Source organism: Asparagus officinalis, chromosome 6 (assembly GCF_001876935.1).
Source record: "Asparagus officinalis chromosome 6, Aspof.V1, whole genome shotgun sequence".
Lineage (NCBI taxonomy): Eukaryota > Viridiplantae > Streptophyta > Magnoliopsida > Asparagales > Asparagaceae > Asparagus > Asparagus officinalis.
In genome coordinates, this window is record NC_033799.1 from 17106317 (window position 1) to 17117968 (window position 11652).

Consider the following 11652-nt stretch of genomic DNA (forward strand, 5'->3'; position numbering starts at 1 on the left):
ATCGGGTGCAATGTCTCCCTTCAAATGGAGTAATATCGTCTAGTGGAATGCTAGTGTCTAAGATAGAGCCATCGGGTGCAATGTCCGTCATTTCAATATCTCACGTTGAGCAATTCTATCATAATTTAAAAAACATACGAATTCGTTAGCTTCAATTTTAAAAAGAATGTAAATCTCCACATCAAAATTACTTACATACACCAATAAACTCACAATTCCCTTATATTATCTCTCTTGTACACGGGAACTAAAAATTTGATTATCCACATTCGAAAAGTTAAATAAGAAAAGAAAGGCATCATACAACTTGACACTCACCAATGAAAAGGAAACTTTACTATGAGAGAATAAAACTAACATAACTAAGAGGATATAATAAGAGCTTATGAACAATGTTAAAATTCCATAATTAACTACTATATAGTCACAAATTATACTACTTCCACATACTCGCCTTAGCTATGTACAAATATTGATAGGCTCATCAACCACAATCACCAACACAAACAAAGATTACGATGATTAACCATAGATCAAACACATAGACAAATTTGAATATTTCCTATAGATCAAACATATAGACAAATTCGAATTGCAATAAAATTTTATGCTCTCTACAATGTCTTGAATTTGCTAATTATATAAATGTTCATAAATCAAAGATGTAAAATGTATTACGTTCTCAACAAATGGTGTCATTATCGCCAATTGTTGCTCACTCAAGGAGGCGGCTTCTAAGAGAATGTTACAATGAGAAAAAGAGCCATCCATTGTCAATATTGTGAGGGGGAGCTGGCAGATTTGAGTGGAGCAAAGAGGGTCTTCGGGGGGAAGGGGGGCGGCGGGAGAGCGGGACGGTGGGGAGGAGTCGTAGCGTGGTCCAGGTATTGCATACCCCCCCCAAAGCCAAGTCCTTGGGCCATGGTAGCAGTCTTGGTAGCGGCGGAGAGGAGTCGCGACGCTGGTGTCGAGCAAGGAGACGTGCGACGATTCGCTGGCAATGTCGGGGTTAGAAGACGAGGGCGGAGAGTCACTGGCGGCGGTTGCTACCGCAGCTAGCTGCGCAGGCATGCTCAGGCTCGCGTGTGGGTCGGGCCAGCGACAGGAGTCATGGCGCGATACGCTCTAGAGATAGGGGGGAGAGAGAGGCCGTTGCTCTGACGGCTGCTGTGGCAGCGGGAGGTAGAGTCACAGGTTGGTCGGCGGCGGTGTAGGAGTCGTGTAAGCGAGGCTTTAGAGAGAGGGGGAAGAGAGAGATTAAGATTGAGGAGGGGGGGGGAGAGAGAGAGAGAGAGAGAGAGAGAGAGAGAGAGAGAGATTGAATGGACTGGGGAGAGAGAGAGAGAGAGATGAGAGAGAGAGAGATTGAATGGCTTGGGGGAGAGAGAGAGAGAGAGCAGAGAGAGAGGAAAGAGAGACTTGGCTACCTCACTCTTGTTTTTAAAATGTGAGGTTTTTTGCAAAAAGTTAATCAATTCTTCTTTATCCACTCACTATAGATGATAGACCAGATTAATTCCGCTCACTCTGCAAGTTCGCTTTGAGAAACTTGGTTCCGAAGTATACTCATTTCTCTCTCTTCTGCTCTCTCTCTCTCTATATATATATATAATATATATATATATATATATATATAACTACTAGTATAATGCACGTTCTTTGGATGTGGACATTGTTGGTTGTTATTTAATATTATATTATTTAATAAATTATATATAACCATTAAAAGTTATTTTATTGCATTCTATGATTATTAAATTTTTTTTAACATTATACTATCTTATTAGTACTTAACACTGTTATTACATACATTAATAGTTATTAAAATTTTCTATTATTATATTATTAAACAATTTATTTGATGGGTGTAATTATTAATAATAATGTAATCATTCAGTTTTAAGTACACTATTCGATTATAATTAGGCCATTTATAATTATTAAATATTTTTGTTATGTAACATATATTTTATTAGCAATATCATATTAACTAAGGGCAATCATTTTTAATATTATAATAACTTTAATATGTAAAGAATATTACATTTGTTCAAGTAATTAATATTCGTATTAGTATAAAAAATTAGATGATATAAATTAAAATACTATTTTTAGAAAAATTATTTATATAAAATATTTGGATCCTTGAAATTATGAGATAGTTTACTTTCCAACAAAAAGTGCATGACTCATAAATTCAAAAGATCCAATATTTTTATATAAAGTAATTATCGCTAAATAAAAGTATTTTAATTCATAGTTTTAATTTTATATTACTAAAGGATGATATTTATATAATATCGAAAAGGCTAATAATCATTATATTATAAAAAATCAATCGCTATTTATACTAAATTCATTAATAAATATAATTATGTATAATATTTTATTAAATAAATAATTTTACTGATTTATTAGCAAATTAATATTTATTTTCTAATAAATTAATAATATATTTATTAATTTTATTATCATTATTAATTATTAGTATATTCTAGGTGAATGGACAAATATTTTGAGAAATAAGAAGAAAAAGTATATTCTCATAAATTTCAAGAATCGGCAAAATTTTATATAATTAAATTTTTCAAAATAAAAGTATTTTTAATTAATAACATCCAATTTTTATTCTAAGAATGATATTAATTAATTGATCAAGGTATATTCTTTACAACTATAAAGAAATAACCGCCTATTTATATATTATTAATAATTAAAATTATTGTGTAATAATTTTATTTAAATGATTGACTTTTACTTATTTTAATATAATTAATAATCTTTATAATAAATTATTATATTTTTACAATTTTTTATCATTAATAATTATTAATATATTCTAGTGAATGACCAAATAATTTGAGAAAATAAAAAGGTGCGTACGTTTAATGAGAATTAATGGATCATTAGTTTTATAAATTATTGTATAGATTTTAAGTTATAAAAAATTGAGAGGGTAAAAATTAAAAGTTTATATATATACTATATTATATATATCATATATATATATATATATATATATATATAATATATATATATATATATATATATTATATATATATATAATATATATATATATTATTCATGTCGTATTAACCTAGGGAATCCTTGGCATAATATGAAAAAATTTTTTATATTAATAAATGAGTTTAGCTAGACAGTTTGTGGACATCAACTTAGTTATAGGAGTCTTACTCTCTCTCTTTCTCGATATATATATATATATATATATATATATATATATATAAGCAGAAGAGAGAGAAAACGGGAGATGAACTGACGATCGTAGAAATTTCCTACCTGTCGGCCGATGTGATCAAGTTCTTATTCGTTGGAACACGAAGTAAAGATTTCAAGCGTAAATTTATAAAGATAAAGGACCTAAAAATGTAAAAATCACAATCTCCCTGATTATATCTACGCTTTCTAAATTATTCGCACAAAACTTCTGCTGGCCCTCACTTCCCCAAGCTGCCGCGCCTCATCTTCGTATGCCAAAAGCGCCAACCTGATGCTCCGTTGATCTCTTCGGGCTGTCGGCTGATCCAACCAAGCGTCGACGCCCTCGTCATACGCTAAATCCCACACTTCTTCCGCCGTCGTCATCGCCCCTCCTACCCAAGTGCCTCTGCTTTCAGTGCTTTCCTTCCCCAAGCGTCGGCTGCAAAATCATAGCGATTCCTTCCCAAGCGACGCTGGCTTCAAGCTAAGGACGGACTCCTATTCTCAGCGGATAATCCGTCCAACCTTATATTATATATATATATATATATATATGCTGTGTGTGTTGTGTGTGTGTGTGTGTGTGTGTGTGTGAAACCTCGACTACTTGTAGGGCCAGTAGTTGGGCTTTACAAAAATTGGTTAACTGTTACATTGTAGTTACTAATTTGATACACGTAACTATGGAATAAATCTCCAAGCAAAAAAATAGGAAATTGGATTGTATAATCCTACAGGTAAAAAAATAAATATTATTAGAGGTCTTTCTTTTTATATTAAATTTAAAAGTAATAATTTAAATTAATTAAGTGCCAATATTATTCATCGTGAGAAGTAAAGTAATGCTATGGTCTATATTACCTATTTAGTCAAATCACAAACGTATTAAATTATGATGACTAGCAGTTCAAAATTATATAGTGGGTTTACATTAAATATAATTTATAAAAAATAGTACATTAAAGTAAAAATCCTTTTAACACACTATAAATAGATTGTCTGAAAATATTTGCATATATAAACTATACTTATTAAAGAGTGATGTGCACGTTAACTATGAACCTAATATACCTTAAGAACGCTTACCTTTATTATTTATTTATTAATTGATGAATCTATGCATTAAGCTGAAAACAATGATGAAAATTTATAAAGACTACAAAGAAACACCCTCCAAGTTTTAAAATTATAAAAAAAGCACGCCTTAAACCATTATAATTTATTAATATACAAAAATATTAATATTACATTGAAATCAAGGAATTGCAAAATATTATAAAAAATTTCAGAATTTGGAGGGGTAATTACAATGTACTAAACTTTAAAGGGTGTTTTTTATAAATTTTAAATTTAATAGATTTTCATTAAGTATGTTCTTTCAAAACGTTATGATAATATTGACCATAAATATATATTTCGCTAAACCCTATACTTTTAAAGGAGTAGACATTTTTTTTAAAATTTTAATTTTCTAGGAGTTGTTAGTAAAGGTTTGTATATTTATTTTAGTATCTATAGGTAGAAATTATCATAGTATTTTTTATTATTATGAATTTTAGGGTTTTTTTAGTAATTTTTACTTATAGGGCGGCATTTCTACCTATTGTAAATTGTTTATAGACTATTTATAATTCCCTTTGTTTTCCCATTTACTAATGAGTTTACAATTCTCAATGTGTTTTTTGTAAAATTTAAATTTTGAGTTTTTGTTTATAATTTTTGAAACTTTAATGGTGTTTTCGCATAAACTATAAATTTATATAGGGGATATTTGCAATTCTTATATTTTTAATGTCTGTTCGGTTTGGAGAAGTTATCAGCATTTTTTATAAATTTATAATTTTAAAGGTTAATTTTGTAATGTTGTAAAAGTTTAGAGTGTTTATGGTAAATTCCATAAATTTTGGGGGGTTTTGTTTTGTGTTATTTGTAGGTTTTTAGTGTGTTATAGGTTTAAAATTTTTAAAGAGTGTTTTTTTATAATATATTTTGCTCCAAAGTTAAAAAACTTTTTGTTTTCTAGGCTAGGATATGTTATTCAATTTTCACTAAATTGAAATAATAAGTAAATTTTATAATTTTTAAGGTGTTTTAATAAATTTGAATTTGTAGGGGTATTATTTGTAATTTAAAAAACTTGGAGGGATATCTTTTACAAAGTTAAAATTTTTAGGTGCCGCTAAGCATATGTTTTTTTTAGCTTGTCTGTGCGAACTGTTAAATACAGTAAATGAATTTAAAATTATATCAAATTATCCTTTATTGCAATAACATGTTAAATATCATTATGAATAGGATAAATATTTAATGCGCCAATTCAAAGAAGATAGGATAATTAAAATAGATAAGGATAACAATGAATATTAAAAAACTTAGAGCAATATTAACCATGAAAATATTTTCTCAACTCGTACTTTTAAAGGGAGTCACGATATGAAATGATATTGCTTTTTTTTTACTTTGAAATTCTATGCAAATTTTGAGGTAACCTAAAGGGTCCAAATCAATTGTTATACTTGAAAATAGAAATTTAATGCATTGTCACTACAATAGACCATTAGCAATTTTTAGGTAAAATGTGAGTAATTTGTTAATGCAATAAATTATCTTCTAATTAAATAATTTAATATTTATAAATATAACATGTTAATAAAATATTATAAATAATTTATAGATATTCAAATATTCATGATATTAGAAAAGTATTGCATATAGGAAATTGTAAATTTAATTTCTAAAACATTTTAACGAAAAAGGGTTATTTGCTTTTTGGTAAGCCTCAATGTAGCTGTTTTGTATACTCCTAGTTTTTTTTCGCGAACATTTTATAACTCAAAGTCTGTGGCTTTTCTGACTTGATACCGCGCAGTGTTTTCGAAACTTCTAATATCCGCAAAATTTTGGCACCATTAATTTTACTTTAATATCTCAAGTTATACTTTCAGATTTTGATAGCCGGCATAAAGTTTTTTTGGGGTATCAAATTTTAAAAGATATGTAACTTCGAGTATCAAGTTTAGAAGGTGAAAAACATTGGGGTATAAAAGTTTTAAAATGTGTAAATATTTTGGAGAGTCAAAGGTCATAATAAAATTTTGGCGCTATCAACAGTTAAAGAAGATTGTAACCTTTCGATATCAAAGTTTAAAAAAGATGTTAAATATTTTCTTCTTCAATGAATTTCTCTCTTATTCGTTCGCGCCTCCGCTGTTTCATCTGCCAATCAATCTTTAGCTTCTGTTAGATAATGGCTGGAGACTGGGATGATGAGTTCGGTCGACAGCTAACGAAGAGTTCTCCGATGACGCGATACCTCTTCACAGAGGAGGAAGCCAGAACCTGATAACAAAATACTCCGCATTACAGCCCAGTTCGCCATCCAACGCACAACGACGAAAATAATGTATGTATTGTTGAGTTGATTGTTGCTCAGTATGGTTTATCTGATGATTTTTGTTGAAAAAAAACAAATCGTTATCGAGACAAGGAGTGAGGCTGGTGAGTACGTGCGAAAATGGAAACGTGCAGGTGCGTCTCCTGTGACTATTACATGACCTTCAAGGAAACATATGGTGACAATGGTGATCCGTAATTTACCTGATGAAGATACCTTGTGGATATCTTTAGTGTTAAGCCTGATTCAGACTGACGGCGGCAGCGGCAGCAACAGCACAGATATTCCTCCCGCTTCTGAGTGAATCAGGTGAAACAAACCATAAACTTCCATGTTTACTTTTGATTAGGGGGCTTGGTAAATTAAAAGATAACAAGTTTATCTTTTGACTCATTACAAATCAGTTATCGAGTGACGCTGCTCTACTTTTAGATTGTGACCCTGCTCAGGTTTAAGGTACAAAAAGGTAGCCAGGTAACACGATCTAAATCCAATTTTCATTACAAATGAAGTGAGCCTTGTGGCACAGGATAATCTATCTGCATTAGCTAAGTTGTAGTTGGTTTATTTTCCGAAGATCATGAAATTGAAGGAGGTTTGCTTTCTGGAAGATTAGGTACTTGCGGTGTAGAGATTATGAGTGGATAATAGTTTAGCACATTGTAATGTGCAATAGCAGAACAAACTTTCATTATCTTTTTTAATACATAAAAGATCGCTCTTATAAATATTTTACAATCAAGCTTTTTCAGGTGAACAGTTAATCAATGTGGCTCATCTTTTCTTTGGCTATCCTGTATTCACTGGTAGCTGGGTACATGCTGAACCACTAAAATTGTATCTGAGGCTTTGGAATTTCAATTGTAATGCTTGAATGTGTGGTTACAAATGACAACTCAATTTCTTCTTTTTTTTAATACATCTAAATGAATGATCCTATCATTGGTTTAACTATTGTTTAGATAACTATCACCGGGTTTCTTTTCTTAATCATGTTTGGATTGGGTTTGAAGATTCTTGGTTGGCCATCTTGGGGGGAAGCTCAGAGTAAAAACTCCGTACGTGTGCTCAACCGAAAGCCCAACGAACCAGTTGTGCCCTCTCGAGGCTTTTTACTAAACGCTGATGAATCGGCCTCAAAGATTAAGTGTTTTGATTCATGTTATTTGCATCTTTAGCTTACGAAGATGGAGAACTAAAAACCCCATGAAATGAAGTTTATTAATTAGTGTCCGAGATTTTACATGAATTACCAATGTTCGTTGTTTTCACTTTTGCAGGCCTTTTTAGATTAGTGCTAGGGCTTTGCCACAGAAACAATATTGATATACTCATAAATTATCATGTCAATGCATTCAGTTCATGTTGTTATAGTTACTCATCAGAGCTCTTGGTCGTATTTATATATAAAGATCTAGATACTGGATAAGAATTACTACCTACTATGTCCATATCTGGTTCTGGTTTCCTTAATGCTTTGTTGCCCACTGCATTAGTCATTATCATTTAGGTACCTATAGCGTTGTTTATAAGATTGTGCATCCGAGGAGATTATTGAATTTTTTCGATGGTCATTATAATTGTATTAGACTACAATTATGTCAGATCTTCTCATTGTCAGTTTTTTGAATAGTGCAGGGTGACAGTAAGGCTTGCCTCAAGTGATGAAGGGGTGGAGTTTGATAAACGAAGGCCCAAGTAAAATAGTAGCCAAACAAAAAAGAAAGAAAGAAAAATACGAGGGGTAATCTGGCAGTTTTGTGCAAGATCATGCTCTAAATGCATGACAGCCATAAAGATACAAGATTTGGATGAGGCTGTCGATGCATTCTAACTTATGTTAAGGTTGAGAGTACAATACTCAATACCAGGAGAAAGAATCAATTGGTCATGGGATCATATATACTCAAGTAAGTGTATAAATCTCTGGTTTTTTTTTTTTTGTTTTTTTAAGAGAATCTCTGTTAATTTTTTAATTATAGAGTCTATCGAAGTTTTCTTGTCTCACTGATCATTCTTTTTCAAATGCAAGTTCTTTTTTTTGTATTTATTGCAGATGGCTGAGAGGTGGCAGATGTTATGCAACTATAATAAGCTACACCGCATATTGGTATTTTAATCCACCCAAATTTCCAACAAGGAATTTAATAGGCAAACCCGCTTACAGACATTTTACATTGATCCAACTAATCAATAAAACATGTTTTCTCGTCGCGGAACAAATTTCCGACGAGATCTCGTCACGTGCATGGCGCGTGATGTCTCAAAACTCATTTTAGGGCAGCGGGGACGGCAACAATCTCGTCATATTCAGTCCAAAGTAGGAATAAAATAACTGTTATGACGCCCCTGAGGATCGCTAACCCCATCGAATCGGCTGAATATGACGAGATTGGTTTTGCGCGTCGCCAGCTGCTAAAAACGAGTTTGAGACATCACGTGCCATGCACGTGACGAGATCTCGCCGATAATGTTGCCCGCCGACGAGAAAGAACCATGCCTTAATTGGTTAGTTGGATCAATTAAAATGTCTTAAAGCGGGTTTGCACCTATTTAAAATACCTTGTTGGAATTAGGGTGGAATTAAAATATCAATATGGGTATTTAGCCCAAACTATAAAGTTCTTAATTAGGAGCTTTGTCAAATTAAAATCTCTTCAAATAGAATCGAATAAGGAGTCTGAGTGTAGACTTGTGTAGCGATAGTTTAATGGTTGTGAGGGAAAAAAACATTCATTTCAGATGGGAATACAGAGGATCCTGAAAGATGAAGTTAATTAGGTTGGGCAATTGTTGATGCGTTAATTATTAATTGGTTTTATGCAAATCCTAGCTACTACATGAATAAGGTTTTTTTAGCTGGCATTTACAAAGCTATGTTGGCCTTTTATTGCTATAATGTTATTAAGGTATGTCAGCAGGTTGATGAAGTATGTTGGCGGCATGTCTATCTATATGACTTAAAAAAAAATTTATATAATTCATATTTATTGATGAGTTTTTGTTATGATGTGATTACTATCTAATGCGAATTTCTGCTCTCCAGAGACATTGCTAAGGGCAATAACTTTTGGTTTTGCTTTGGTTTAATGTTTTTACAAATTTGAAAGGATATGGATTTTACTTGAGTTTGATCAGTTTTATTGAAGTAGAGTCCAACCATGTGTATTAATGATTCATGTGCATTATAACAGTATAGTATAAAGGTGAGTATTGTTCATATGTACGTATGTAATGTATGTATGTGACATGCATCTTATCTTTTATTTTCTTGTTTAGTTTTCAGGTTTCAGGCAAATTTTTATTAATTAATGACAATGTTCATATGTAGCATGTGAACATCTATATTTTTTATGTAATTATTAATTATATTATTTATTTATTTTATCTTATTTTTTGTTAGTGTTCAGTTTTCAACAATTTTTTTTAGTTAATATATTTTAATGCCTAAGGGAACATCGATAAAACATACTCGGAGAATAAAGTAGATCCTAAATTAATTTATTCAGGGACTAACATGCAGGCCAAATTTTAGAAAACCCTTGCATGATTTGAGGAAACCTCTGCAAATTCAGATTTGAGGGACTAATATCAAATTTATGTAAGATCTAATATCTTCAGAAACAGCCATCATAAAAATCCAAAAGTTTGCATATTAAATTTGTTCAAGTATAAGATGATGGGCAAAGAAATCATGAATGAGAGATGAGTATGGCCTCACGCGAAAGGATGATAATTGAAATAGCAGGGGAAAGTAAATTGGGTTAATTCACACAAACCACCGCCTGAACTTTAGGGAGGTATTGGCACATAATCCCATAAACTTTCTTTATCTCACTTCCCCACCCCGCGAACTTGTGCGGTGTCCTTACAGAAAAAATTTCTTAAACGGAATCCCTAGCATGTGTATACTAAATTTTTTTTAAAGAATATATATATATTATTATATATATATATTATAATATATATATATATTATATAATATATATAAAATTGGGAGAGGGGGGCATAATATGCTGTATGGTGACAATAACTGAGTTTACAATTTTTTTCTCTCAAAGAAAATTTAGCTTATTTGTAAGTTACTCATATGGGGTTTTGGTTAGAAAGTTTGACATGTTCAACAGGATTTTTGAGACAGCCACTAAAGTTTAAGGGTTATATGCATGAGATGAACAAAGTTCCAGGGGGTTATGACAACACCCTCGCAAAGTGCATAGGGGTTAAGGTCAAATTTACCAAAGTATTCTGGCGATAACAAAGCTTTGGTAGGGGGGAAATTTCCTAATTAGGGTATTTAAATGAAATTTTGAAAAAGAGTATAAAAATACTATCATAAACAAGTGAGGCTTATAAAAGTGAAAGGTTTCAAACTTTAGCGTATATATGTCTCTCAATAAATAAGTGAGGATCTGCAAGTGTAGAGGTAAAGCAAGTATAGGGTATTTAAGTGCAAATTAATAACCTATATAAGTCCCACGAATAGAAAGAAAGGAGAATTATGATTTCAAGGTTGTGGGGGTGATAATGGTCCGTGAAATTCAATATGATACGATTTGCGATGCTGACTAATGGAGAGGCTTGTTATGAGTGGCAGAAAATCTATTTTATCGGTTTTAAAATTATGGGATTCTTTTTTTTGTTACTTCTCTTGCCTCCAGCTGATCAATCTGCACTCAGTTAAGAAATTTTAGATAATTAGATACTAATTTCCTTCTAATTGTTATTTCTACTGTTGATTAAAGTGACTATATTACAAATTAATCTTTTTTGGGGTAATTAGTAAGTCCCTAAACCATACAAATTGCATAATGTATCTTTCAAGATCTCCGTGTATTTGGCTCATGTAGTTCCGCCAAATTACTATGTCTCCCTGCAATCGTCCTCTCGTTTTAATAAATCTGTAGTTTTGAAGGAGAATATACTTCTGTTAGCTTTACAAAATGCGCAGGGTTATCCCGTTCATTGCCCATTTAAACCGACAATGATTTTTAGCGGGTTTTAAATTCGTACAACTCGCTATATCTTAAAACCCT